General features: G+C 45.4%; 1 long non-coding RNA gene across 1 annotated transcript in view; it reads left to right on the forward strand.

The window, feature by feature from the left end:
• The window catches only part of LOC134909018 (uncharacterized), a 185,323-nt gene that overhangs the window by 1,273 nt on the left and 156,490 nt on the right, over window positions 1–27,560 (forward strand). The window contains exon 2 of the long non-coding RNA XR_010175829.1: window positions 3,087–3,170. This is a non-coding gene — a long non-coding RNA (uncharacterized LOC134909018). The remainder of the gene's footprint in view (window positions 1–3,086; window positions 3,171–27,560) is intronic.

Raw genomic sequence — 27,560 nt, forward strand, 5'->3', positions numbered from 1 at the left:
TATACATATATCAGCAGTGTCTATGTATTGTGATATGGAACTGGATTTTTAGGTTAACAAAACAAACGTAAATTCAAGTTCATACATGCATAATAAATATGTACACATATATACACAGATACACATAGCAAATGTTTCTAAAAACAACAACAAAAAACAGTAATATAGGAAGGGTGACAGGCTTCTGTTTTGACTCCTACTGACAGAAGGGAATCCGGTCGGGAAATACCGACGCCGGTATAGCGACACTGCTCGGAGTGCCGGCGCCGGCATCCCAAATGAGATCACAATCCTGGCGCAATTTCAGCCTCAACCTGACATAAGTACTGTACAAACACCCACCAATCCGTTATGAAAAGGCAGTTTGTGACATTCATTCCCATTATGCTAGAGGCAGACCATAGGCAGACTACAATTCCCAGCATACCTCTTGTTTACTGCTTTGATTCTTACGCTATCAAAGTGATAGTTTATAATTAGTGTATATAGGAATGCATGCATTTGCTTTTCATTCTATAACTTGTCTATCTATCTATCTATCTATCTATCTATCTATCTATCTATCTATCTATCTGTAATATAGGGGCTAATTCAGACCTGATCGCTGCTGTGCATTTTCGCACAGCGGGCGATCAGGTCTGAACTGCGCATGCGTATGCATCGCAATGCGCAGGCGTGTCGGTCCGCAGCACCAGTCAGTGCTGGGATGGTGCGCAAAAAAATCCGATCGCACCGGCGAACGCAAGGAGATTGACAGGAAGAGGCCGTTTGTGGGTGGCAACTGACCGTTTCCAGGGAGTGTCAGGAAAATCGAAGGAGGGTCCCGGCATTTTGTGGGAGGATTCCTGACGTCGGCTCCGGCTCTGATCATCGCAGCGGGTGAGTAAGTCCTGGGCTGTGCAGACCTGCACACAGCTAATACCCTCCTCCTGTAGGCGGCTACTACCTGATCGCAGGGATGCAAATAACGCACCCTAGTGATCAGGACTGACATAGAGGGCTTCACAGTGTCAGAGGTTGCAGTTGGAAGCTGCTTCGTTCCTGCATTCCGGAGTTCGGACCGTTCCTGCTTTTACCCAACCCCTGAGGTGGGAACAAAGCAAAAAAAAACAAGTAACTTTGTATCTGTGACAAACCATGCTGTAATGCAAGGGTTGCAGATACAGGTATTCATTTTTGCATGCAGGGTAAATACTGGCTACTTTTGCATGTAGCCCACACATGCTGGACAGCTTTATTTTTACACTGGTAGTATGGGATTGTTAGAAGTTGTGCAGAGACTTGGCTACTATATAAGTAAACCCATATGTTCATCTGACTACCTAGCACTGGGGTTAAGGATGTGTTTCCAACCAGGGCCTTATATGTGTGAAGTTTATATGTTGCTTTCCTCCCACAGTCCAAAAACATACCTAATTGGCTTTAGACAAAATGGGCCCTGATATGCTCTCTGGGGTCGATCCAATGTGATGCGAGACCGGTGTGAGAACCGCTGTAATAGTGTGGAAACGCCACAAACTGCACCACAAATTGCTCCCTTTGCCGCCTTATCTCACCCCGGACTTGTGAATTTTTGTATGTAGCCCTATGGATTTGGAGGTACCAAAAGTGCAGCTTATAACCTCACTCGCTCTTGGCCACAACTAATTTGTGGCTAATTAAATCGATACCTATACATCTATAGTGGAAAAGTAAAGGCATACTTGCCAATATTCTGGCTGCCCCATCTAGGAGGAGGCAGCCAGCTCGGCATGAGGGGGTGGGGGGTGGATGCGGCATACTGGGGGGGTGGCAGAGGGGGGTGATGCTGGGTAGGGGCAGAGTGGGGGGCATGTCCGCAAAATTGCATCATTGTGAACCCGCCCTCACTACCCAATGCTGAGATTTCAGGCATTGTGAGGCAAGGGGCGGGGCCCCAATGAGTCAATTCAATAGATCAACCTCATATGGTCAACAGGCAAAAGGTTGACAGGGTGAAAAGGTCAACTGTGTATAAGGTCAACAGGTACAAAAAGTCTACATGGATATGGTCCACACAAAAAAAGGTTGACACACATTTTTAATGTTTTTTGGACAAATTTGTTAATTTCACAGTCTGTGACCACGATTACCATGATTAGCCCAAAGGTAGACCCTGGGGTACACTTCACTTACCACACTTCGGGCAAGTTGCCTCGCTCCACTACTGCTGCACTCGCTACAGGTTACTATTGTAGTCTAAGTTACAGGTTCTCAAACTCAGTCCTCAGGACCCCACACAGTGCATGTTTTGCAGGTCTCCTCACAGAATCGCAAGTGAAATAATTAGCTCCACCTGTGGACCTTTTAAAATGTGTCAGTGAGTAATTAATACACCTGTGCACCTGCTGGGTTACCTGCAAAACATGCACCGTGTGGGGTCCTGAGGACCGAGTTTGAGAACCTATGGTCTAAGTCAGAGGTTCTCAAACTCGGTCCTCGGGGGCCCACACAGTGCATGTTTTGCAGGTCTCCTCACAGAATCGCAAGTGAAATAATTAGCTCCACCTGTGGACCTTTTAAAATGTGTCAGTGAGTAATTAATACACCTGTGCACCTGCTGGGTTACCTGCAAAACATGCACTGTGTGGGCTCCCGAGGACCGAGTTTGAGAACCTCTGGTCTAAGTGAATAGTAAATGAAGCAAAAGTTTAAAAAAATTTTTACAAAAATTTCAAAAAACTTGTGTTGACCATTTGTGTGTCAGCCATTGTTAAGTTGACCTTTTGTACCTGTCAACCATTAGCACAGTCGACCTTTTACCTGTCAACCTTTTGACCATGCTGACCTATTGCATACCTTTCCAGGAGGGACAAAATGCTCTGCTCCTGGACTTCCTTCTTAATTTATGATTACCATCACCTGTGGTGAAACACCTTTCTTATCCATTAAACTGTTCAAAACAGGTGCTGACAATCATAGATTCAGAGGAAAGTCCAGGAGCAGAGCATTGTGTCCCTCTCGGAATGGGTCATGTTGGGAGGCGTGCTATTGCATAACAACCACATGGAGTTGACCTATTGATTGTCTAACTAAGCACTGTCTATCTATACACTGGAACCCATTAGGCACGGTGAGGAAGATCAGCCACCTCTTCCAGGGGGTCTGTTGGACTACACAGAAAATCAGCAGTCTCCAGCACCTCCAGGAGAGTAAGTATGTTTTATTGTGTTATATGTCTCTTTAATAACTTTAATCTGTCTTCACTTGATTAGAAAGGCCATACTGCAGGTTCAGGATCTTTTATTTGCATTATTTTAATTTATTAAAGCATTACAGATAACATTGAAAACCTGCAGTCCTGCTTGTCTAAACTACAAGTCCCAGCAGCCTTTGCTCTGTTTGACAACATATAATTATTGAGATCTGTATTCAAATGCATGATGCAAATTCTAGGACACATCTCAACAGAAAGCAAAAAGCAAGCACTGTTAGACTTTCTGATGTAATACTCTGTAACAGGAACTTACAGCTTGATAGTTCTTGTGTTAATATTTACTTAAGTATTCCTTTTTTCCCCAGTGTTATGGTACAGGTTCTTATTTAAGCTATGAGTGAGCAGATCATTTTGTAAATGTTTTATGTATGTATCCACAGCCCTGCTGCTTCTCAGCCTGAATTCACGTCCTTTTGATTCTGTAATCAGGTTACACTTACCAGGTTTTCCAAATGTCACAACTGTCAGCTACTGGCATCCAGCAAGTCTGTGTTATTTACTACCTGACATGAAAGAATAGTAATTTTTCTTTTCCGTAATCATGTTTAGGAAGCGGTGACTGCAAATCACCCACATCTGAACGCTAACGTGTCCTTATTTAGCTGTGGTCACATCTCCAGTTAGCCAATGCATCCGTGGCCCACATAAAGGGGGTCATTCCGAGTTGTTCGCTCTGTATTTTTTTCTCGCAACGGAGCGATTAGTCGCTAATGCACATGCGCAATGTCCGCAGTGCGACTGCGCCAAATAAATTTGCTATGCGGTTAGGTATTTTACTCACGGCATTACGAGGTTTTTTCTTCGTTCTGGTGATCGTAATGTGATTGACAGGAAGTGGGTGTTTCTGGGCAGAAACTGGCCGTTTTATGGGTGTGTGCGAAAAAACGCTACAGTTTCTGGGAAAAACGCGGGAGTGGCTGGAGAAACGGAGGAGTGTCTGGGCGAACGCTGGGTGTGTTTGTGACGTCAAACCTGGAACGACAAGCACTGAACTGATCGCAGATGCCGAGTAAGTGTGGAGCTACTCAGAAACTGCTAAGAGGTGTCTATTCGCAATTCTGCTAATCTTTCGTTCGCAATTTTGATAAGCTAAGATTCACTCCCAGTAGGCGGCGGCTCAGCGTGTGCAAAGCTGCTAAAAGCAGCTTGCGAGCGAACAACTCGGAATGACCCCCAATATGTGGACTGCCACCCACAAAAACAAAATATGTTTGGCGTATATGGTTCCTGTACAGATGAGTAAAACGTTCAAAACTGTTCTTGAAAATATTCACCTTTGGGCACAGAGTTACCCCCTCTTCTGAGTCGGTCCAGCACCGCAGTCGTAATGCCACAAATTGTAGCATCACATTCCCCGCACCTCTCATCTGGACCTTTCACAAGTATGGTACTAAATGTGGCATGTTATGCCAGCAGAATATGTCCTTCACACACAAAGGCATAACGCGGGGCCATGGCACTCAGAGGAAATGCATGCTACAGCATCTCCCAAGACTCCCCTTTGCCCAATAGTGTAGTGTGCCTACGGAGGGCATGGCACCAGCATGTGGGTGGAAGTTGTAGTGGTTTTATAGTGTAACATCTCCAGCTATCTTTGAACTATAAGTTTTATCTTACCCTCTTTCAGGACTGGCTGCTTTGTAGTTCCATAATAGGATTCAGTATGACTTACCGGTAAGCTGGGATGCCGGCTGTCAATATACCGACAGCGCATCCTGGCCACCAGTATGCCGGCAGCGGGGCAAGCGCAAAGAGTCCGCTTGTGGGCTCACTGCACTCGCCGCGCTGCGGACTCGGTGGCTCACTGCGCTTGCTGCAGGATCTATTCCCACTTTATGGGTGCCGTGGACACCGACGAGTGGGAATAGTCCTGTAGCACCCGTATTCCGGCTGGCGACATTGCCAGCTGTCGGGATTCTGGCGTCGGTATCCTGACCGCCGGGATCCTGACAGCCAGCAAATTAAACGTATCCCACATAATACTAGAGAGCCAGAGGCACTGATTCTGGCCATATTGCCTCTCATACCTCTGCAGCTTCCCTGGAGCAGTGCAGGGGATTGAAGTCCATCCTTGCGTCACTAAAAAACATAAAAAGTAAAGCTTTCATTGCTGATTATTTGTGTTTTTATAGCAACATCATTTTGAGACTGCTTATTTAAACTAGCATTACCAAGACAGCCAGGGAGCTTGCCAAATTTTCTATCAATACAATTTTCAGGTTCCGAATTCGCTTTATGGCTCCACGCTGTGGGTCTGATGCAAGTTTGTCATAATACGGGTTTAAATGACTCTGAATCCCCCTCCCACCCCTCCACACACGCACACAAGATGCAGAGGCACGGCTGCCAACACCAGCTGGAGAAGGACGCTGTGGCTGTTTTTTCCTGGAATAGGGGGAAGCTATGCGCCCAGGCACCCTGTATGCCAAATTCAGATGCCACAGGGCAGTGGTGGTGTTGACCCCTAGGCCATGCGCCCTGGTCGATGGCACCCCTCGCCCACCTTTAGTTCCGGCCCTGACCCTCATCATCACTATCTATGCACCTCCTGTGACACTTGCAGATTATACTGGTATTATTACATTGACAATGTCATAAAGAAAGCCCAACAACGGTTATATTTTCTTAGGAAAATGCGTTTAGCAGGAATATCTGAGCCAATTTTAGTTAATTTTTATTCTTGTATTATTGAAAGTGTGCTTGCATATGGTATTTCTGTTTGGTATGGAAATTGTAAGGTAGCAGAGCGCGAATCGCTTGACAGAATTGTTAAAACTGCTGGAAGAATAGTTGGTTCAGTATTGCCAAACATTCAATCCATTTATGAAAAGAGGCTCCTTAAGAAGGCCAGGAGTATATTGAATGACGTAACCCACCCCAATTACGGGGTATTCACCCTGCTTCCTTCTAATTTACGTTATAGATCTTTATTGTGTAAGACCAGTCGGTTGAGGCATAGTTTTTTCCCTAGGGCAGTTAACATGCTTAATGGTTTAGGGGGAAGATAGGAGCGTAGTACCTGCTTATGTGTCTATTGTGTTCCTACGGCTTTTACAAATATTTGTAAAATATTTTATGGTGTTTTATTGGTGTTGTACTTATGATATCTGTTTCACTCACATGGAAATCTCATTGTTTGTTCATACGTGAATATTTAATGATAATAATTAGAGATGAGCGCCTGAAATTTTTCGGGTTTTGTGTTTTGGTTTTGGGTTCGGTTCCGCGGCCGTGTTTTGGGTTCGAACGCGTTTTGGCAAAACCTCACCGAATTATTTTTGTCGGATTCGGGTGTGTTTTGGATTCGGGTGTTTTTTTCCAAAAACACTAAAAAACAGCTTAAATCATAGAATTTGGGGGTCATTTTGATCCCAAAGTATTATTAACCTCAAAAACCATAATTTACACTCATTTTCAGTCTATTCTGAATACCTCACACCTCACAATATTATTTTTAGTCCTAAAATTTGCACCGAGGTCGCTGTGTGAGTAAGATAAGCGACCCTAGTGGCCGACACAAACACCGGGCCCATCTAGGAGTGGCACTGCAGTGTCACGCAGGATGTCCCTTCCAAAAAACCCTCCCCAAACAGCACATGACGCAAAGAAAAAAAGAGGTGCAATGAGGTAGCTGTGTGAGTAAGATTAGCGACCCTAGTGGCCGACACAAACACTGGGCCCATCTAGGAGTGGCACTGCAGTGTCACGCAGGATGGCCCTTCCAAAAAACCCTCCCCAAACAGCACATGACGCAAAGAAAAAAAGAGGCGCAATGAGGTAGCTGTGTGAGTAAGATTAGCGACCCTAGTGGCCGACACAAACACCGGGCCCATCTAGGAGTGGCACTGCAGTGTCACGCAGGATGGCCCTTCCAAAAAACCCTCCCCAAACAGCACATGACGCAAAGAAAAAAAGAGGTGCAATGAGGTTGCTGACTGTGTGAGTAAGATTAGCGACCCTAGTGGCCGACACAAACACCGGGCCCATCTAGGAGTGGCACTGCAGTGTCACGCAGGATGTCCCTTCCAAAAAACCCTCCCCAAACAGCACATGACGCAAAGAAAAAAAGAGGCGCAATGAGGTAGCTGTGTGAGTAAGATTAGCGACCCTAGTGGCCGACACAAACACCGGGCACATCTAGGAGTGGCACTGCAGTGTCACGCAGGATGTCCCTTCCAAAAAACCCTCCCCAAACAGCACATGACGCAAAGAAAAAAAGAGGCGCAATGAGGTAGCTGTGTGAGTAAGATTAGCGACCCTAGTGGCCGACACAAACACCGGGCCCATCTAGGAGTGGCACTGCAGTGTCACGCAGGATGTCCCTTCCAAAAAACCCTCCCCAATCAGCACATGATGCAAAGAAAAAGAAAAGAAAAAAGAGGTGCAAGATGGAATTATCCTTGGGCCCTCCCACCCACCCTTATGTTGTATAAACAAAACAGGACATGCACACTTTAACCAACCCATCATTTCAGTGACAGGGTCTGCCACACGACTGTGACTGATATGACGGGTTGGTTTGGACCCCCCCCAAAAAAGAAGCAATTAATCTCTCCTTGCACAAACTGGCTCTACAGAGGCAAGATGTCCACCTCATCTTCACCCTCCGATATATCACCGTGTACATCCCCCTCCTCACAGATTATCAATTCGTCCCCACTGGAATCCACCATCTCAGCTCCCTGTGTACTTTGTGGAGGCAATTGCTGCTGGTCAATGTCTCCGCGGAGGAATTGATTATAATTCATTTTAATGAACATCATCTTCTCCACATTTTCTGGATGTAACCTCGTACGCCGATTGCTGACAAGGTGAGCGGCGGCACTAAACACTCTTTCGGAGTACACACTTGTGGGAGGGCAACTTAGGTAGAATAAAGCCAGTTTGTGCAAGGGCCTCCAAATTGCCTCTTTTTCCTGCCAGTATAAGTACGGACTGTGTGACGTGCCTACTTGGATGCGGTCACTCATATAATCCTCCACCATTCTATCAATGTTGAGAGAATCATATGCAGTGACAGTAGACGACATGTCCGTAATCGTTGTCAGGTCCTTCAGTCCGGACCAGATGTCAGCATCAGCAGTCGCTCCAGACTGCCCTGCATCACCGCCAGCGGGTGGGCTCGGAATTCTGAGCCTTTTCCTCGCACCCCCAGTTGCGGGAGAATGTGAAGGAGGAGATGTTGACAGGTCGCGTTCCGCTTGACTTGACAATTTTGTCACCAGCAGGTCTTTCAACCCCAGCAGACCTGTGTCTGCCGGAAAGAGAGATCCAAGGTAGGCTTTAAATCTAGGATCGAGCACGGTGGCCAAAATGTAGTGCTCTGATTTCAACAGATTGACCACCCGTGAATCCTTGTTAAGCGAATTAAGGGCTGCATCCACAAGTCCCACATGCCTAGCGGAATCGCTCCGTGTTAGCTCCTCCTTCAATGCCTCCAGCTTCTTCTGCAAAAGCCTGATGAGGGGAATGACCTGACTCAGGCTGGCAGTGTCTGAACTGACTTCACGTGTGGCAAGTTCAAAGGGCATCAGAACCTTGCACAACGTTGAAATCATTCTCCACTGCACTTGAGACAGGTGCATTCCACCTACTATATCGTGCTCAATTGTATAGGCTTGAATGGCCTTTTGCTGCTCCTCCAACCTCTGAAGCATATAGAGGGTTGAATTCCACCTCGTTACCACTTCTTGCTTCAGATGATGGCAGGGCAGGTTCAGTAGTTTTTGGTGGTGCTCCAGTTTTCTGTACGTGGTGCCTGTACGCCGAAAGTGTCCCGCAATTCTTCTGGCCACCGACAGCATCTCTTGCACGCCCCTGTCGTTTTTTAAAAAATTCTGCACCACCAAATTCAAGGTATGTGCAAAACATGGGACGTGCTGGAATTGGCCCAGATTTAATGCACACACAATATTGCTGGCGTTGTCCGATGCCACAAATCCACAGGAGAGTCCAATTGGGGTAAGCCATTCCGCGATGATCTTCCTCAGTTGCCGTAAGAGGTTTTCAGCTGTGTGCGTATTCTGGAAAGCGGTGATACAAAGCGTAGCCTGCCTAGGAAAGAGTTGGCGTTTGCGAGATGCTGCTACTGGTGCCGCCGCTGCTGTTCTTGCGGCGGGAGTCCATACATCTACCCAGTGGGCTGTCACAGTCATATAGTCCTGACCCTGCCCTGCTCCACTTGTCCACATGTCCGTGGTTAAGTGGACATTGGGTACAGCTGCATTTTTTAGGACACTGGTGACTCTTTTTCTGAGGTCTGTGTACATTTTCGGTATCGCCTGCCTAGAGAAATGGAACCTAGATGGTATTTGGTACCGGGGACACAGTACCTCCAACAAGTCTCTAGTTGGCTCTGCAGTAATGATGGATACCGGAACCACGTTTCTCACCACCCAGGATGCCAAGGCCTCAGTTATCCGCTTTGCAGTAGGATGACTGCTGTGATATTTCATCTTCCTCGCAAAGGACTGTTGAACAGTCAATTGCTTACTGGAAGTAGTACAAGTGGGCTTACGACTTCCCCTCTGGGATGACCATCGACTCCCAGCGGCAACAACAGCAGCGCCAGCAGCAGTAGGCGTTACACGCAAGGATGCATCGGAGGAATCCCAGGCAGGAGAGGACTCGTCAGACTTGCCAGTGACATGGCCTGCAGGACTATTGGCATTCCTGGGGAAGGAGGAAATTGACACTGAGGGAGTTGGTGGGGTGGTTTGCGTGAGCTTGGTTACAAGAGGAAGGGATTTACTGGTCAGTGGACTGCTTCCGCTGTCACCCAAAGTTTTTGAACTTGTCACTGACTTATTATGAATGCGCTGCAGGTGACGTATAAGGGAGGATGTTCCGAGGTGGTTAACGTCCTTACCCCTACTTATTACAGCTTGACAAAGGGAACACACGGCTTGACACCTGTTGTCCGCATTTCTGGTGAAATACCTCCACACCGAAGAGCTGATTTTTTTGGTATTTTCACCTGGCATGTCAACGGCCATATTCCTCCCACGGACAACAGGTGTCTCCCCGGGTGCCTGACTTAAACAAACCACCTCACCATCAGAATCCTCCTGGTCAATTTCCTCCCCAGCGCCAGCAACACCCATATCCTCCTCATCCTGGTGTACTTCAACACTGACATCTTCAATCTGACTATCAGGAACTGGACTGCGGGTGCTCCTTCCAGCACTTGCAGGGGGCGTGCAAATGGTGGAAGGCGCATGCTCTTCACGTCCAGTGTTGGGAAGGTCAGGCATCGCAACCGACACAATTGGACTCTCCTTGTGGATTTGGGATTTCAAAGAACGCACAGTTCTTTGCGGTGCTTTTGCCAGCTTGAGTCTTTTCAGTTTTCTAGCGAGAGGCTGAGTGCTTCCATCCTCATGTGAAGCTGAACCACTAGCCATGAACATAGGCCAGGGCCTCAGCCGTTCCTTGCCACTCCGTGTGGTAAATGGCATATTGGCAAGTTTACGCTTCTCCTCCGACAATTTTATTTTAGGTTTTGGAGTCCTTTTTTTACTGATATTTGGTGTTTTGGTTTTGACATGCTCTGTACTATGCCATTGGGCATCGGCCTTGGCAGACGACGTTGCTGGCATTTCATCGTCTCGGCCATGACTAGTGGCAGCAGCTTCAGCACGAGGTGGAAGTGGATCTTGATCTTTCCCTAATTTTGGAACCTCAACATTTTTGTTCTCCATATTTTAATAGGCACAACTAAAAGGCACCTCAGGTAAACAATGGAGATGGATGGATTGGATACTAGTATACAATTATGGACGGGCTGCCGAGTGCCGACACAGAGGTAGCCACAGCCGTGAACTACCGCACTGTACTGTGTCTGCTGCTAATATATAGACTGGTTGATAAAGAGATAGTATACTCGTAACTAGTATGTATGTATAAAGAAAGAAAAAAAAACCACGGTTAGGTGGTATATACAATTATGGACGGGCTGCCGAGTGCCGACACAGAGGTAGCCACAGCCGTGAACTACCGCACTGTACTGTGTCTGCTGCTAATATATAGACTGGTTGATAAAGAGATAGTATACTCGTAACTAGTATGTATGTATAAAGAAAGAAAAAAAAACCACGATTAGGTCACTGGTATATACAATTATGGACGGGCTGCCGAGTGCCGACACAGAGGTAGCCACAGCCGTGAACTACCGCACTGTACTGTGTCTGCTGCTAATATATAGACTGGTTGATAAAGAGATAGTATACTCGTAACTAGTATGTATGTATAAAGAAAGAAAAAAAAACCACGATTAGGTCACTGGTATATACAATTATGGACGGGCTGCCGAGTGCCGACACAGAGGTAGCCACAGCCGTGAACTACCGCACTGTACTGTGTCTGCTGCTAATATAGACTGGTTGATAAAGAGATAGTATACTACTAATATTATATACTGGTGGTCAGGTCACTGGTCACTAGTCACACTGGCAGTGGCACTCCTGCAGCAAAAGTGTGCACTGTTTAATTTTAATATAATATTATGTACTCCTGGCTCCTGCTATAACCTATAACTGGCACTGCAGTAGTGCTCCCCAGTCTCCCCCACAATTATAAGCTGTGTGAGCTGAGCAGTCAGACAGATATATAATATATATAGATGATGCAGCACACTGGCCTGAGCCTGAGCAGTGCACACAGATATGGTATGTATGTGACTGAGTCACTGTGTGCTGTGTATCGCTTTTTTCAGGCAGAGAACGGATTATAAATAAAAGTGGTGGTCAGTCACTGGTCACTATCAGCAAAACTCTGCACTGTACACTACTGAGTACTCCTAATGCTCCCCAAAATTAGTAAATCAAGTGTCTAAACGGAGAGGACGCCAGCCACGTCCTCTCCCTATCAATCTCAATGCACGTGTGAAAATGGCGGCGACGCGCGGCTCCTTATATAGAATCCGAGTCTCGCGATAGAATCCGAGCCTCGCGAGAATCCGACAGCGTCATGATGACGTTCGGGCGCGCTCGGGTTAACCGAGCAAGGCGGGAAGATCCGAGTCGCTCGGACCCGTGTAAAAAAACATGAAGTTCGGGCGGGTTCGGATTCCGAGGAACCGAACCCGCTCATCTCTAATAATAATAAATTCAATTCAATACTGGTTTTCCAGCCATGCATGTGTATTTTTCTCATTCAGCATGCATCCTTAAAAATGAAAGACTATGAACAGAGCTGAGATAACAACATTACATTCATTCTGCTGCGGGGATATGTTTTTGTGACCGGTGGTCTCCCGGCATCTGACAATTCTGCCGGTCGGCATTCTGACCATCGGGGACTATATCCACTCGTAGGTGTCCACAACACCCATAGAGTGGGAATAGAACATGTGATGAGTGCAGCGAGCTTGCGAGGGGCTTTGTTCCGCTCGCCCACCCTGCCAGCCATCTCACTGCTGGGATCCAGGCGTCGGTATAGTGACCGGCGGTCAGGATACATACCCAACGCCTGCTGTGTGCTGTAGTTGGGGGTAGTACCGGCACCACTTTAGGCCAAATTCCACCTTTGTAACATGCTAAATATTCTCAATCAAGTGAGACATATATTAAATATTTAACATTTTTATCCCATCTCATCTTTGAATTTTAGAATGCCCACTTCTGAATTACTGCACTGGTCCACACCTGTCTACTCTCCCGGAACAGTTGCGAAGCCCCTGAAAATCGAGTGGTGCTCCCGGCCATCCAGAAGAGTGGGAGAGTCTGCCAGAGTCAGTCGCCACCTATCCACAGCCACCCACCTTCCAAGCAAAAGTGTGAGGTCTGGGCAGCTGGTGATTTGCGCTGAATTGCATCTTCATGGCACTACCGCCCCCCCCCCCCCCCCCCCCCCCACCTTCCCAGTAATCGTGCCATCACGCCCACCGGCCTGTACACTTTTCTGTGATATACCGATTTGGCTGACCGGAAGTCGATGAGTATGACTTGTACCCAGGGACGTGTGGTGAGCTTGGGTCAGGAGGCACTGGCTAGCACCAGAGCCAGATTTACACGCAATATATGAGCCAAATGGTACATCTGGGCATTATACACAGGTACAGCAGTATAAACTCCTGGAAATTTGGTGAGTTTTGATCAGAGATGTGCGACAAAGATAGGCAAGGGGGGGGGGGGGGGGAGCACTGCCTCGCCTGCCATAAACTTTTTACACCAGAGTTTTGGCAATAACACATTATTAGTATTTTTCATATACTTTATACAGTCAAAACTCTGGCACAAACGTTAGTATGACAGGAAAGGCTCTGCCTCACTTGCCTCACCCCACCACACGTCACTGCTGAGTGCAATTCTAGCAGTTATTTGCCTATTAGAAGTTACTTATGCGTACAGTACTTTTTGGATTTTGTATTATCAGTATATAAGAAAATAACTATTCCCTTTTTAATATATTGTATAATATATTACTGGAAATTGCTATTACAATAATTGTCTTATAGTCATTGTTACCACCATGTCATTGTTATGTTCTGCAGCTGTCATTACCTGTCTGACACCTATGTGAGCAGTTGCCTTTGATATATGCTTTTGCCTGTACTTCAGTAACTACTGCCCCCGCAGCCCTCGCGGTGGCTTGGGGGCGAGGGGCTGCGGGGGCGCCGCCACTGATTTAGAGCAGTTGACATGCGGACGAGCGTCCGAATGTCAATCTGTTGTCACTAACCCTCCCTGCTGTAAGGAGGGACACGGAGGGCACAGCGTGCGCCTCTTCCGTGTCCCTCCTGCATCTCCGTTGGGTCTAATAAAGGAAGTGCCGTTCGTGAGCTCTGATTGGCTCACGAACCGGCACTTCCTTTATTAGACCCGACGGAGATGCAGGAGGGACACGGGAGAGGCGCGCACTGTGCCCTCCTTGTCCCTCCTTACAGCAGCGGGGGAGCGCGGGGGGGGGGGCACTGAGGGGGCATATATGGCACTGAGGGGGCATATATGGCACTGGGGGGGCACTGAGGGGGCATATATGGCACTGGGGGGGCACTGAGGGGGCATATATGGCACTGGGTGGGGCACTGAGGGGGCATATATGGCACTGGGGGGGCACTGAGGGGGCATATATGGCATTGGGGGGGCACTGAGGGGGCATATATGGCACTGTATGTGTACCTGGCACATGGGGGGGGCTATATTTGGCACTGGGGGCACGTGAGCACCTGGCACTGTGGGGGAATATCTGGCACTGGGGGGGGGGGGGGGGCTATATTTGGCACTGGGGGCATGTGAGTACCTGGCACCGTGGGGGAATATCTGGCACTGGGGACATATGTGGCACTGGGAGCACAGCCCTAGCAACAAGCACTACCCCCTAGCAACGAGCATGGCACACAATGCATGAAACCCCTGGCAACGAGCATGACACCCAGTGCATGAAACACCTGTCAACGAGCATGACACCCTGAGCATGAAACCCCTGGCACCGTGCATGGAACCAAGAGCATGAAACCCCTGGCAACGACCAGGTAATTTAAAAGTAATTAGAAGACTTACTGTAGAACTTAATGTGTAATGGGCATTGCAGTGTGTGGCATAATGTATCACGGACATTGCGGTGTGTGTCATAATGTGTCAGGCATTACGGTGTGTTGTATACTATATCACGGGCATTGTGGTATGTGGTATAATGTCTCAGGGTCATTGCAGTGTGGCATAATGTATAACGGGCATTGCGGTATGTGTCAGGCATTACTGTGTGTTGTATACTATATCACGGGCATTGTGGTATGTGGTATAATGTCTCAGGTTCATTGCAGTGGGTGTCATAATGTGTCACAGGCATTGTATGTGCTATAGTCTATCAGGGGCATTGCAGTGTGTAGCACAATGTATAACTGGCATTGCGATTCCTGTCGTCATGTGTCACAGGCATTACGGTGTGTGGCATAATGTGTCACAGGCATTACGGTGTGTGGCATAATGTGTCACATACATTGTATGTGCTATAATGTATCAGGGGCATTGCAGTGTGTAGCATAATGTATAACGGGCATTGCGATTCCTGTCGTCATGTGTCACAGGCATTGTGGTGTGTGGCATAATGTGTCGGGGGCATTATGGTGTGTGGCATATTGTGTCATGGGCATTATTGTGTGTGGCATAATGTCTAAGGGCCATTGCAGTATGTGGCATGATGTATACTGGGCATTACTATAAGGAGGAAAAATGACAAATAATGTAAGGGGCATGAATCAGGATTATTTTCTTTCCTGTGGTGGCTAACGTCTGGGCGTGCAGGTTGCAAAACTGGGGCATAAGGAAGTCTTTTCCTGCAATGCCACGCCCCTTTATGCAAAGCCACGCCCATCCCAACGAAGCCACACACCCTTTTTTGCGGCATGCGTCTTCGGCGCGCGCATGTTTGTCCCTTTTAATAGTGCCAATTATGGGGGATGGGGGGGCGCCGAAGAATTTTTTGGCTTGGGGGAGAAAAACTTCTAGATACGCCACTGCTGTACTTGGCAGAGATTTAAGACTGTTGCCCTAATCAGAGTTAGTAAATACTCATAAATGTGAGCTATAAACTCTGTGTTTTTCTTTGTAAATAATATGTATTTCCTTTAATAAGTGTTGTCCTCAAATTATCTTCCCCTGGGTGTTACATAGATATTCAATTCTATGTTCATTGATAATGTGCTGTTTTTTGTGTGTGTTTTTGTTGTAATTACAGTGTTGTTAATTGCATTACACCACACACCCCGACACTCTGTATCCAGGACTGACACACCGCAGCACACTCTCATAGAATGAAATGATGTTGCTTTTTTAACACATGCTTTGGTGCCTGAGTGTTTATGAGGAAATGAGGAGGGTGGGGTGGCTGGAAGTGATAATTGAGTTTTCAGTTTGAAATGGAAGACCAATCACTTGCAGCAATGTTCTCCTGTGAGTTCTCTGTATGGCAAGTCTATGTACAATGTAATACAGCGAGCGGTAACTCGCCTCCTCCTCTCTTGAGACATTAAGCACAGTACAAATACATTTTATGTTTTACTTATATCACTTTAACACCGCCACTAAAAACCTGGGTTATTGCCGTGGTAACTCCGGAATGGCTAGGTGTAAAAGGGTTAACCCGGGTCCAGTTACCTGGGAATCCAACTGGGTATGCTTGCAGCGATGGTCCAGGGAAGGACCTAGGTTGCGGTGCAGTGTAAACGCAATGTGACTCGGGACCCATCTTTGCATAGAGAAGAGGCGGAGCTTGGAGATCATTTCATCTCCAAGCACCACCTCCGCACATGTAGGCGCTGACATCACCAAACCAGCATTATGCTTGGTCGGGCTGCTGTCTGGAATGGGTCTCTTGATGGGTCGCACCCGGGTGCGACCGGTCATTTTAGTATAGAAGCTGTATTCGCGTATAAGCAATGGTATTACATTTGAAAGCGTTATAGCATTCTGTGTTAACCCTAGTGATAATGTCGATATTATCTTAAACCATAAAGCTATACCTTTAAACACACTTTTACCATGGAGCCGCTGCAGCCGCTAGACTTAATATGCACTCTACGTACTTTGTACGCTATTTGCGTACAGAGTCCCGTACCTTGTACGGACTTAGCGTACAAACGCCGCGCTGGGGGTACAAAGTACACACAGCGCGCACACACCCAGAGTTATGCTTTAAACTTTATGCAGCGCTGACGGTACAAAGTACCCACAGCGCGTACACACCTTATCAATACACTTTTAAACCTTATACAGTTAGGTAATGTAATACACTTTAAACCCTAGCAGGGAAAAGAGGACACAACACCGATTTGTAGTTAAACACTGGGTTCTGACACCACAGAGTAATATATCTGAAAGGGGGTTAACAATACAATTTATACATTACAATACAACAGAGTAAATGGCTACAGTCAATGTACATACGTGAGAATATTTGCATGCGCTTCCTGGTCCAGTCCTCCGCTAATCAGGTAGATAGCGTTAAGAGTCTTCTGACTGGCCAGGCAGCAACAGGCTTTTTATACACTACTTCCAAAAGCAATACAATGGATACTGTAATCCCTTTGTCCATTGGACACAGGGATGCATCTTTACATTACAGGAGAGGTCATAGGTTGATTTGAAAAGGTGGGCGATGTCTTTCTCAACTGCTCTTGTGGGTGGTCTCCTTTAGATTCCCGCCGCATACATAATATACAGTAAATACAGTTTAAATCTATATTCTACTTCTGCACATAACTATACGCAGGAACATGCGATCTTCCTCTAACTAACACCGGAATGTTACACTTAAAATACCCTACAGCTGGATACCAAACACCACCTTATAACCTTAGTCTGTCCCCTCCTATCATGCAAAGGTGAATCCCTCCGTTCTGAAATAATTTAAACTGTTGATACTTGCTGATGTGGTGCAGGGGGACTATGTGTACAATGTGCACTATTTGGATTAAATATGTAATGTTTGGATAGCCCTCCATGCGTTCACAAACTCTGCCGTAAATACCCATACCACGCGCAGGATCGCGGGAGCGACCATACGCAAATTGCGGATATGTGCACGCACGGCGGAACAAGTGCACGCGCAGCGGGCATGTGTGTGTTGTTAGTACGTGATGTGTGTACTGCAATATTTTTCGACTTTGACACTAGTAATCTGCCAAAACATTTAGGTGGAGGTAGATGTCAAATGGCTTTTCTTTTTCTGTTATGTCCTACGGACTTGCGCCACTTGCTTAGCACATGCCAATTACATCAAGTTCTACGGATGGTGTAATGGTTAGCATTACTGCCTCACAGCACTAAGGTCATGGGTTTGATTCCCACCATGGCCCTAACTGTGTGGAGTTTGTATATTCTCCCCGTTCTTGCGTGGGTTTCCTCCCACAATCCAAAAATATATACTGGTAGGTTAATTGGCTTCTGACAAAAATGAACCCTAGTATGAATGTGTCTGTGTGTACATGTGATAGGGAATATAGATTGTAAGCTCCACTGGGGCAGGGACTGATGTGAATGGCCAAATATTCTCTGTAAAGCGCCGCAGAATATGCGTGCGCTATATAAATAACTGGTAATAATAATATTAATAATAATAATTAATGCAAGATAATATTTTTTATGGATGGAGCTTATGCATTTATTTATGGCCTTGTTGAGCAGGGGTGGGGAACCTATGGCCTACCAGCTGTTGTTGAACTACAAATTCCAGCATGCCCTGCAACAGTTTTAGCATGGCCAAATAGCAAAACTGTAGCAGGGCATGCTGGTATGTGTAGTTCAACAACAGTTGGAGGGCCAAAGGTTCCCCACCACTGTTGTAGAGGCTTTTTGCGCACAAAACATTTTGCATAACACCTGATGAGGTGGTTCATAAAGCTGGGTAAAAAGTGAGCGATATGTCATCCGATCCGGTGGATTGAACCGGCATATCGCTCACAACGATGCACATAGGACAGTGTGTATGCCCGATAGGTGAGTGCCTGCAGTTACTAGTGATGTTATCAGGTTTGGTGTGCTGCACCTCAAACTTGACAATATCACTAGCGTTCTGCAGTATGCTAATGAAGGACGGAGCATGTCCATCCTTCATTAACATTGATTGTTCCATCCTTCATTAACATTGCTCAATGTGTGCCCAGGTTCCGATGTGTCAGCTCGTACTCAGCTTTAGAAAGTATGAAACTCCAAAATGTCTACTTCTGCTGAATTGTGCAAATTTGAACTCGGAGTGATTCAATTCAGCCTGTGGGTTTCATGTCACAGCGGAACCAACCAGCACTGTTTTTATAGTGCCCAGCACCACATAGGCTGCCAGATTTGCCATAATCCTCAGACAATGGTGGTCATTCCGAGTTGATCGCTAGCTGCTTTCGGTTGCTCTGCAGCGATGAGGCTAAAAAACAGCACTTCTGCGCATGCGTATGTGACGCAATGCGCACACGCGTCGTACAATTGCAACCAACGATGTTGTTTCACACAAGGTCTAGCAAAGCTTTTCAGTCGCACTGCTGGCTGCAGAGTGATTGACAAGAAGTGGGCGTTTCTGGGTGTCAGCTGACCGTTTTCGGGGAGTGTACAGAAAAACACAGGCATGCCAGGAAAAACGCAGGCGTGGCTGTGCGAACGCAGGGCGTGTTCGTGACATCAAAACAGGAACTGAACAGTCTGAAGTGATCGCAAGCGCTGAGTAGGTATTAAGCTACTCTAAAACTGCACAAAAAAAGTTTGCCGCTGCTCTGCGATCCAGTGGGAGGCGGCATAGCGTTTGCATGGCTGCAAAAAACTGCTAGCGAGCGAACAACTCGAAATGACCACCAATAAGCAAAGATGGGACCTATCATTGGAAAGAGTGGACCCCCCTCTTTTTAAAATAGGTGTCCCTGATTTCATGGATTTACTAACAAAATTATTGTTAGTAAATTTCCCCCCAGGGATGGGGACAGAACTCCCACCAGAGTTCTTCCCCCATCCCTGGGGGGAAATTTACAAACAATAATTTTGGTGAGATTTGCCGTCACAATGCCATGATTTCACTAATTTCTGTAGCTGATTCAGTAAAAATTTGTCTTTTTTAATTGAACTATTACTGCTTTGTCAAAAAAGTTCTAATCCCAGCAATTGGCCTTCAGAAGCAGATTTGACCTCAAGTGCTTATATTACTCAATCTCAGGGTTATCTCATACTGATACTTTTCAACCACAAGTACCAGCATTCAGTGCTTTAAGAGCCCACTGGTACCTGTAGTCCCACCTGTAAAGGAAGTATATAAAAAAAAGGACAAACACACACACACACACACACACACACACACACACACACACTAACCTACATTCCCTGTAGCCATTCAGGTCCACTTCTCCAGAATCCACCATAACCTATAAAAATAAGAAATAAATATTCACTTATTTAGGTGTAGATCAGCCCTCTTCATTCCAGTAGGCATCCAGGGGTTAAAAAAAAAAAAAAATTACATACGCGTACCCTACGGATATAGGAGATCTATGTGTGTCCACATAGATCCCCTTTACTGAATGTCTGCCTCCACGTGACTTCTGTCACGAGGAGAGCTGACAGCCAATAGGAGCGCCATGCAATGCTGCTCTCCTGATGGCTATGTGCTGCAGCACTGTCAATAACCGTTTTCCATATTCTTCTATGGTAAGAATTATCCATAGAAGCGTATTGTGGAATACCAGTGGGCCCTTAATGCCCTGCATGCTGGTACTTGTGGTTTTCCACAACCTGTATTTCCACCAATAAAAGTCAATATTGGGCTAGATGCATCATCGCTTGGAAAGTGATAAAATGGACAGTGAAAAAGTACCAGCTAATTAGCTCATAACTGACATTTTTCAAACACAACCTGTGACATGGCAGCTAGGAGCTGATTGGCTGGTACTTTTTCACTTTCCATTTTATCACTTTCCAAGCGATGATGCATCTAGCCAATTATCTCTAACGTTTACACCTGAATTGCTATAAACTCGGCACCCACCACCCAGGGGTGCTGAGGATAGCCTCGGGCTCAGCCCTGGCCTTGGTTGCCCTGGAGGGGGTCACCCCTTTATTGGAGGGGTCCCCACTTCCCCAGAAATCCCCCCCAGCCAGGGCTGGCTAGTTGGAGAGGGGGGTGGGGGGTAATGCTGCGGGGGCCGGGACCAATATAAACATGTCCCTGGGTTGTGTCATTACCTCCCTGGATAATGGAACCCGTTACTGGGTACAAAAATACAGGGGTTTCCTACATCTTTCTTCCCCCTGTGTTTTAAGAACCAGGACCGTCTCAAAGAGCCCGGGGTTGGTTATGCTTATAGGGATTGGAGTCCATGCAGTTTTTTTTTTAATTAGCTCTTTATTTTACAAATTTTAACAGAGAAGCACAGCACGGACAAACATGGGTAAAATACGATTCTTAGTAAATTTAGCCCTGAGACTGATACAAAGTTCGCCACAATTCTCATGCATAACACTAGCTGCATTGACATAGCCATGCATGTAAGTTTGTACTGGAAGCACTGAACCTTGAAGGCAACGTTTACAATGCATTTATAGTATATAGTCTTTGTTTATTTATTAGGATGGCAATAATATTCAAAGAAAGGTCTAGTTCTCCCGTGGCAATATCTAGCACTAACCTAATATAGATCAGCTCTTTAATAGATTGACTAGCTTGTACAGCATCTGTTGCCTTGGCAATAGGAAACACAAGCATAAGATCCTACCCAGCCCAAGCCTAATTGACTACAGGGGTCAAAGTCATGTCCTGTTACCCCATAGTTCTAACACCTTCCCTAGATAAAGGTGATTAGAACAAGTGGTCTGTTGTCCTGTCTACAAAACCTCATAAATGAAGACTGCTAACAGCAGGAGATTTTCTGCTGAACACGTTACAGTATGTCACTCATTGGGGGGGGGGTATCCAATTAGCCTCGGTTAATTACCGCTGCTAATTGTCCCGCTGGAGGCTATCCAATTAGCTGGCGTGAGACTTATCAGGGAACCAAATCTCTGGAAACAGCCCCCAAACAGGGCTGTTTCTACCGAAAACACAGAGGTTTCACTGAACCTGTGTGTTTTTGGGAGAGAATGTTTTTTTTTACAAGCGACCAAATTGGATAGCCTATAAAAAAATCATGAAAAACATAAATTTTTCACGCCCGTCGTTTCTTCACCTGTAATTGGATACCCCCACATTGTGTTTTCAGACAAATTGATTTATGACATTTGTGTTAATTTGCTTCTATTTTTGGAAAACAAAATTTAAACCTAAAATAAAAAAAGAGCCACACATTGAGCAGATATACATTATAAACACGTTTTATACCTTTAAAGCAGCTTCTTAAACAACTGTTTTTCTTTAAAGTCATAAGAATATTTTTGCCTAAAAATAGAACTATGGTTTCAGTATCACACATTTTACTGTGAACTCAACTGCCGAACATTACACTTTCAATATACAAATAACACTCTACTGTATCTGTAATTGGATGTAACCTATGTTTGGCATATAATTAAGCATTATGATGTGCACAGTAAATAATGGAGAAGTTCACAGGACATTTCCATTCATTTGAAGCACTGTGGCAATCTTCTTACATCACTTCATTCACTATTTATAGTGTTACGCCACTTCTTCTCCCCTGATGAATCATCCTGCTTTGATAATTGTACTCAACATTCTTGTATATCCATTTATTTACAGTGGTAATAAAAGAGACAGCTCAGTGGATTCATTCCAAATCAAATTAAAGGGATTACAGAATACATAAAAGAAGAATAAACAAGAGAAAGGCATGGGGAGTCCAATGGGAACGGGTTTGAGAGACACTGAGCCATGATCTAATACAGCCATTTGGGTGAGCTTGACTTTCATAGCAGCCTTGTCATTACTTGAAAAGCAGGGAACAGCTATATATTTCTGCTTGTCAGTGTAATTAGCCTTTGTGAGAAAGCTCACACTGGTTTTCCAAGCACTCATGTAAGAGTGTTGATGTCACTGACATTCTCACTGCCTCTTTGCATGCCCGTACTCTTCCAGATGAAACTCAAAGGAGTAAAGAATTACCTAATGTGCAACTATACGAGAACAATATCAATGCATGCACTATGTTTCATGCAGAGCTGTAATACTGGCTGACAACAGTAAGTAGTGACTTACCACATCACCAGCCATCAGGGCCCTTACTACTCATGTGTGACTTGCCATTGTTGGGCCACACATGTGCATTGCCCCCGGAAGCTTTCTCTTGGGCTTCCCAGTGCAGTTTCAACAAAAAATGTAAATAGGAATTTTTTTAAGGGTTGGGTATGTGTTACCAGCGGTCAGGAGACCACTGGTAACAATACCAATGGCGAGATCCCGGCAGTCGGATGGCGGGCGGATGAGCGGAACGAAGCCCCTTGCGGCTCGCTGCACTCACCATGCAGCAATCCCGGTGGCTCGCTGTGCTCGCCACAGGTTCTGTTCCCACTCTATGGGGTTTGTGGACACCCATGAGTGGGAATAGTCCCTGTTGGTCGGCATACCCACTGGCAGGACTTTAATACACCAGGATCCCGGCGTCGGTATCCTGACCGGCAGTCACATAAACGCAACCCACTGTCAGGTTAGAACCCAGAGGCGGCAACAGTCCAGATACCACTGCTGTCCTTCTTAAGTATGCAGAAAGTTGATTCCCCACTCTTTGGAAACGGACGACGGAGAGCCCCTGTGGTGGCTACCACTGCCCATTGCAGGCTGCAGGCATTGATCCATAGAGTAAATCCTCATATCTACATAAAACACTTTTTATTTTTGTTTTAGGGACCTTCTCCATTTTATAAACAGACCCCATAATCACACAGCTGTTCAGGTCACTGCCTCACTCAAAATAAGCACTTACGGTGTATCAGACCTTCTAAAAAGGACAAGTGGAGGGGTTGCCCATACCAACCGATCACATTCCAGCTATCATTTATCTAGTACATTCTATAAAATGAGAGCAAGAATCTGACTGGTTCCTGTGGGCAGCACATCAACGTGTCCTCTTTTGAAGGTTTGCTAAATCTCATCCTTAGATTTACATTAAGTTCTTGGCAACAGGTTGCTCTATCAACACCTACTTCACAAGATTTTACACACAGATGAACGAAATGAATAAAAATATCAAATATATATTCAAACTTTAATATAAATTAAAATCATGGCACTAGAGAAGAACTGCAGATGGCAGTGCCATTTTTTTCTGGACAATAATTATTTTTTTGGAGAGAAGGGGGTAATAGATTAAAAAAAGTTTCATATTGCGTTAAATGAATTTTTTTAAAAAAAAAGATATGTTACTCTATACAATTTTTTTATAGTAAATTTAAATCCCTCAATTGATAGTTAATTATTTTATATGAGTTGGTAATTATTTTTATTCCTTTTCCTACTGTGTTCTGGTAGAATAATAAGCATATACTTGCATGGTATCATAGGCTTGGTTTATTCATGTTACACCATCAATGTACAGTAGATTTATAAGATAGCAGTCATGGATGCAGTAGCGGATCTTGCCATGGGCACACAGGATTTTTGCCCGGGGCGCCGCCTTCCGGAGGGCGCCACCGCCGTAGCAAGATCCGCTACTGGTGGTGCCCCCTGGTGCTGTGCTGTCACAGCTGTGTAGTACACGATGCACCGCACGGCATTGTGGGAGCGGCACATAGACACTAGGGGTCATAATTGACCTCTATTGTCTATGCTGCGCTATGGGAGAGACGTCATGACATTTCTCCCATAGATCAGAGAAGCGGCGCCTGCGGCCAGAGATGGAGATGGAGGTAAGCAGCGGTCGGGAATCAGGAGTGGGGATGGTGAGAATTAATTGTTTTTTTTTAAGTGGCACAAACGGGGGGCACAAGTCTACAGGGGGCACAAACGTGGGCAGAACTCTACAGGGGGCATACCTGACCACGCCCCTTTATGAAGCCATGCCCCTATTTTCGCCCGGGGCACCACAAGGGCTAGAACCGGCCCTGCATGGATGTATGTTTAGTGGTTCTACTTCCTCCTCCTGTTCACCCCACACTTCAAACCTCTGCAAGGAACCACCTTAAGGACTTTGGGGGAAAGGGAGAAACTAGTATAGCACATAATGATATTTAAATTATATGAATTTTCTAGTATTTTTAACGTTTGTACTACTCATGTAAATGGATCTAACAATGGAGCCCAGTGCCAGCATACCCACGTGTGTTTGGATACTTTATGATTGTATTATGTGACATTTTATGCTCCACTGAATGCATTACACACAAGAGAAAAACACTGAGGTCAATGATGAGACCTCTTGAATATCTGGAAATGTTACCTAGCAATGTCCAGGATGCGGTTTTCACTTGCATTGCAGTATAAATCAAAAGGCAGCAGGTAGCTGCCTAAAGTAAATGAAGTCATTGTTTGCAAATTATCTTATCATACATTGTTGTCTTTCAGTTTGGTTAGACAAAAATGCAGCACCTATCTTGACAGCTGCTGTTACAACAAATTACTCTGTCATTCCCAACCCAGGACTGAACCGCAGGGCAGGTGGAATGGCCATCTGCTTTAAAAAAAGCACTCATTTGAGTATATCACTGCCTGAAGATCTACAGCAGGGGTAGCCAACCCTGGTCCTCGAGAGCTACCAACAGTTCACATTTTTCAGGTCTCTTCACAGAATCACAAGTGAAGTAATTAGCTCCAACTGTGGATCTTTTAAAATGTGTCAGTAATGACTACACCTGTGCACCTGCTAGGGGAGCTGGAAAACGTGAACTGTTGGTAGCTCTCGAGGACCAGGGTTGGCTACCACTGATCTACAGAATTAAGTTTCAGAGTAATTCTCATTTACCGCCTCCCTGGACATATTGTTGCTGGACTAGTTCTGGAGCATCAAATGTGGCTGATTCTTGGGAATTTCAATGCATGGGTCGATGATGAGCTCTCACACTTTGACCAAAATCACCTGTGCACAATGAATGCATTAGGCCTCACACAAGTCATTGCTTCTTTTACACATAATGGATTGGATTAGACATCTCTGACCTAAAAATAAATCCAGTCATGTAGTCAGATCACCACTCAATATGGTTCTTAGTCGCAACCCCTCAAAATACAACTTTACCCATGGAGTTGACCAGGTATTGTCTAAGGAGGGGTATGACTCCCCAGGCTCTTGCAGCAAATATGGATCTCTCTGCGGTAATGGGTGTCTATGAAGATACTTGTTCCCTGGTTCATTACTATAACAGGTATGTGACAGCTGCAATGGATATTATTGTCTCTGTGCATATACGACCCTGCTTACCACACCATTGCAGATAAAGTATCTGCTATCCATTCTGGAATCTCCACAGTGCCATCAGAGGAGTGCCAAACTAACAAGTCTGCCAATGTAACCCACCTGTCTTCGTGGACCAGCTTTGACCCAGTGGCTGTAAAAGACATTGCCCAAATGTTGCGTGCCACCACCTGTGATCTGGACCCTTTCTCAACCAAGCTCCTAAAAGAGTGTATAGACATAATTGGCCCTGTATTTGCTAAAAATGTTCAATGCTCTTTGCAGACAGGCATTTTTCCTAAACCACTAAAGGAAGAACTTGTTAGACTACTTCTTAAAAAAGCTAATTTAGATCCTGACTGCTTGGCCAACTACAGACCGCCTGACAACCCAAGATATTTATGATCCATTCCAGTCAGGATTCAGGAGAAGACATGGCACTGAAACAGTCATGGTATGTCTGCTTAATGATCTGATGGCAAGAGACAGAGGTGTCTGTTCAATATTTATCCTTCTGGATCTCTCTGCAGCATTTTATACACTGAACAGTGGGATTCTAATTCAGCACCTAAAACATTTCTGTAGACTGTACCTCACTGTGCTTAGCTGGTTCAAATAATTTCTCATTGACAGGTCACAGTTTCTTCTGGAGTACACTCATTGTCACCAGTGCCAGTTCCATGTGGTGTCCCACAAGGTTGTATACTATCTCACATGTTTTTTTGCAATATACATGCTACCACTGGGTGAAATATTCAGGCTATGCAGATCATACACAACTGAACCTGTCCTTTGCTCCGGGTACTGAGAACCCAATAACAACGCTAAATGACTGTCTAGCTGAGCTCCAGGAGCGGATGAGAACCAATTGGCTGTGACTAAAACCTGATAAAACAGAAGTCCTTATGATAGGACAAAGGGCAAGACTGTAGCATAGCCAACTAACAAGACTTATGCTTGGAGTTTCAGAACTATAAAACAATGAACATCTGTGGAATCTTGGTGTTGTCCTGGATAGTGGCTTGACACTTAAACATTAAACATTGCTCAGTATTCACTACTAAAAGAGAGAGTAAGGGGCCACAGTTAAGTTGCAGGGATATTCAGAAACATGAAACAAGTACACTTACAGAGGAGAAGGTCCTAACAGAACTCTCAAAGCTGAAAGTGGACAAATCTATGGGGCCAGATGGGATACATCCAAGGATACTAAAAGAGCTTAAAGAGGTGCTGGTAGCACCATTAACAGAATTATTCAACCAGTCATTAGCTATAGAAGTAATTCAAGAGGACAGGAAAAGAACAAACGTAGTCTCACCGTGCAAAAGTGGAAGCAAGGAAGAGGCAAACAACTACAGACCAGTGAGTCTTACATCAATAGTAGGGAAATTAATGGAAACACTCTTAAAAGAAAGAGTTGTAGATTATGTCAAATAAGCAATTTACAGGATCCCAAACAGCATGGATTCACTGGTGAGAGATCATGTCAAACAAACAGTATTGACTTTTTTGACTGTGTGACTAAAGTGATGGATAATAGTGGAGCTGTGGATATAGCTTATCTAGACTTTAGTA

This window comes from Pseudophryne corroboree, chromosome 4, assembly GCF_028390025.1.
Source record: "Pseudophryne corroboree isolate aPseCor3 chromosome 4, aPseCor3.hap2, whole genome shotgun sequence".
Classification (NCBI taxonomy): domain Eukaryota; kingdom Metazoa; phylum Chordata; class Amphibia; order Anura; family Myobatrachidae; genus Pseudophryne; species Pseudophryne corroboree.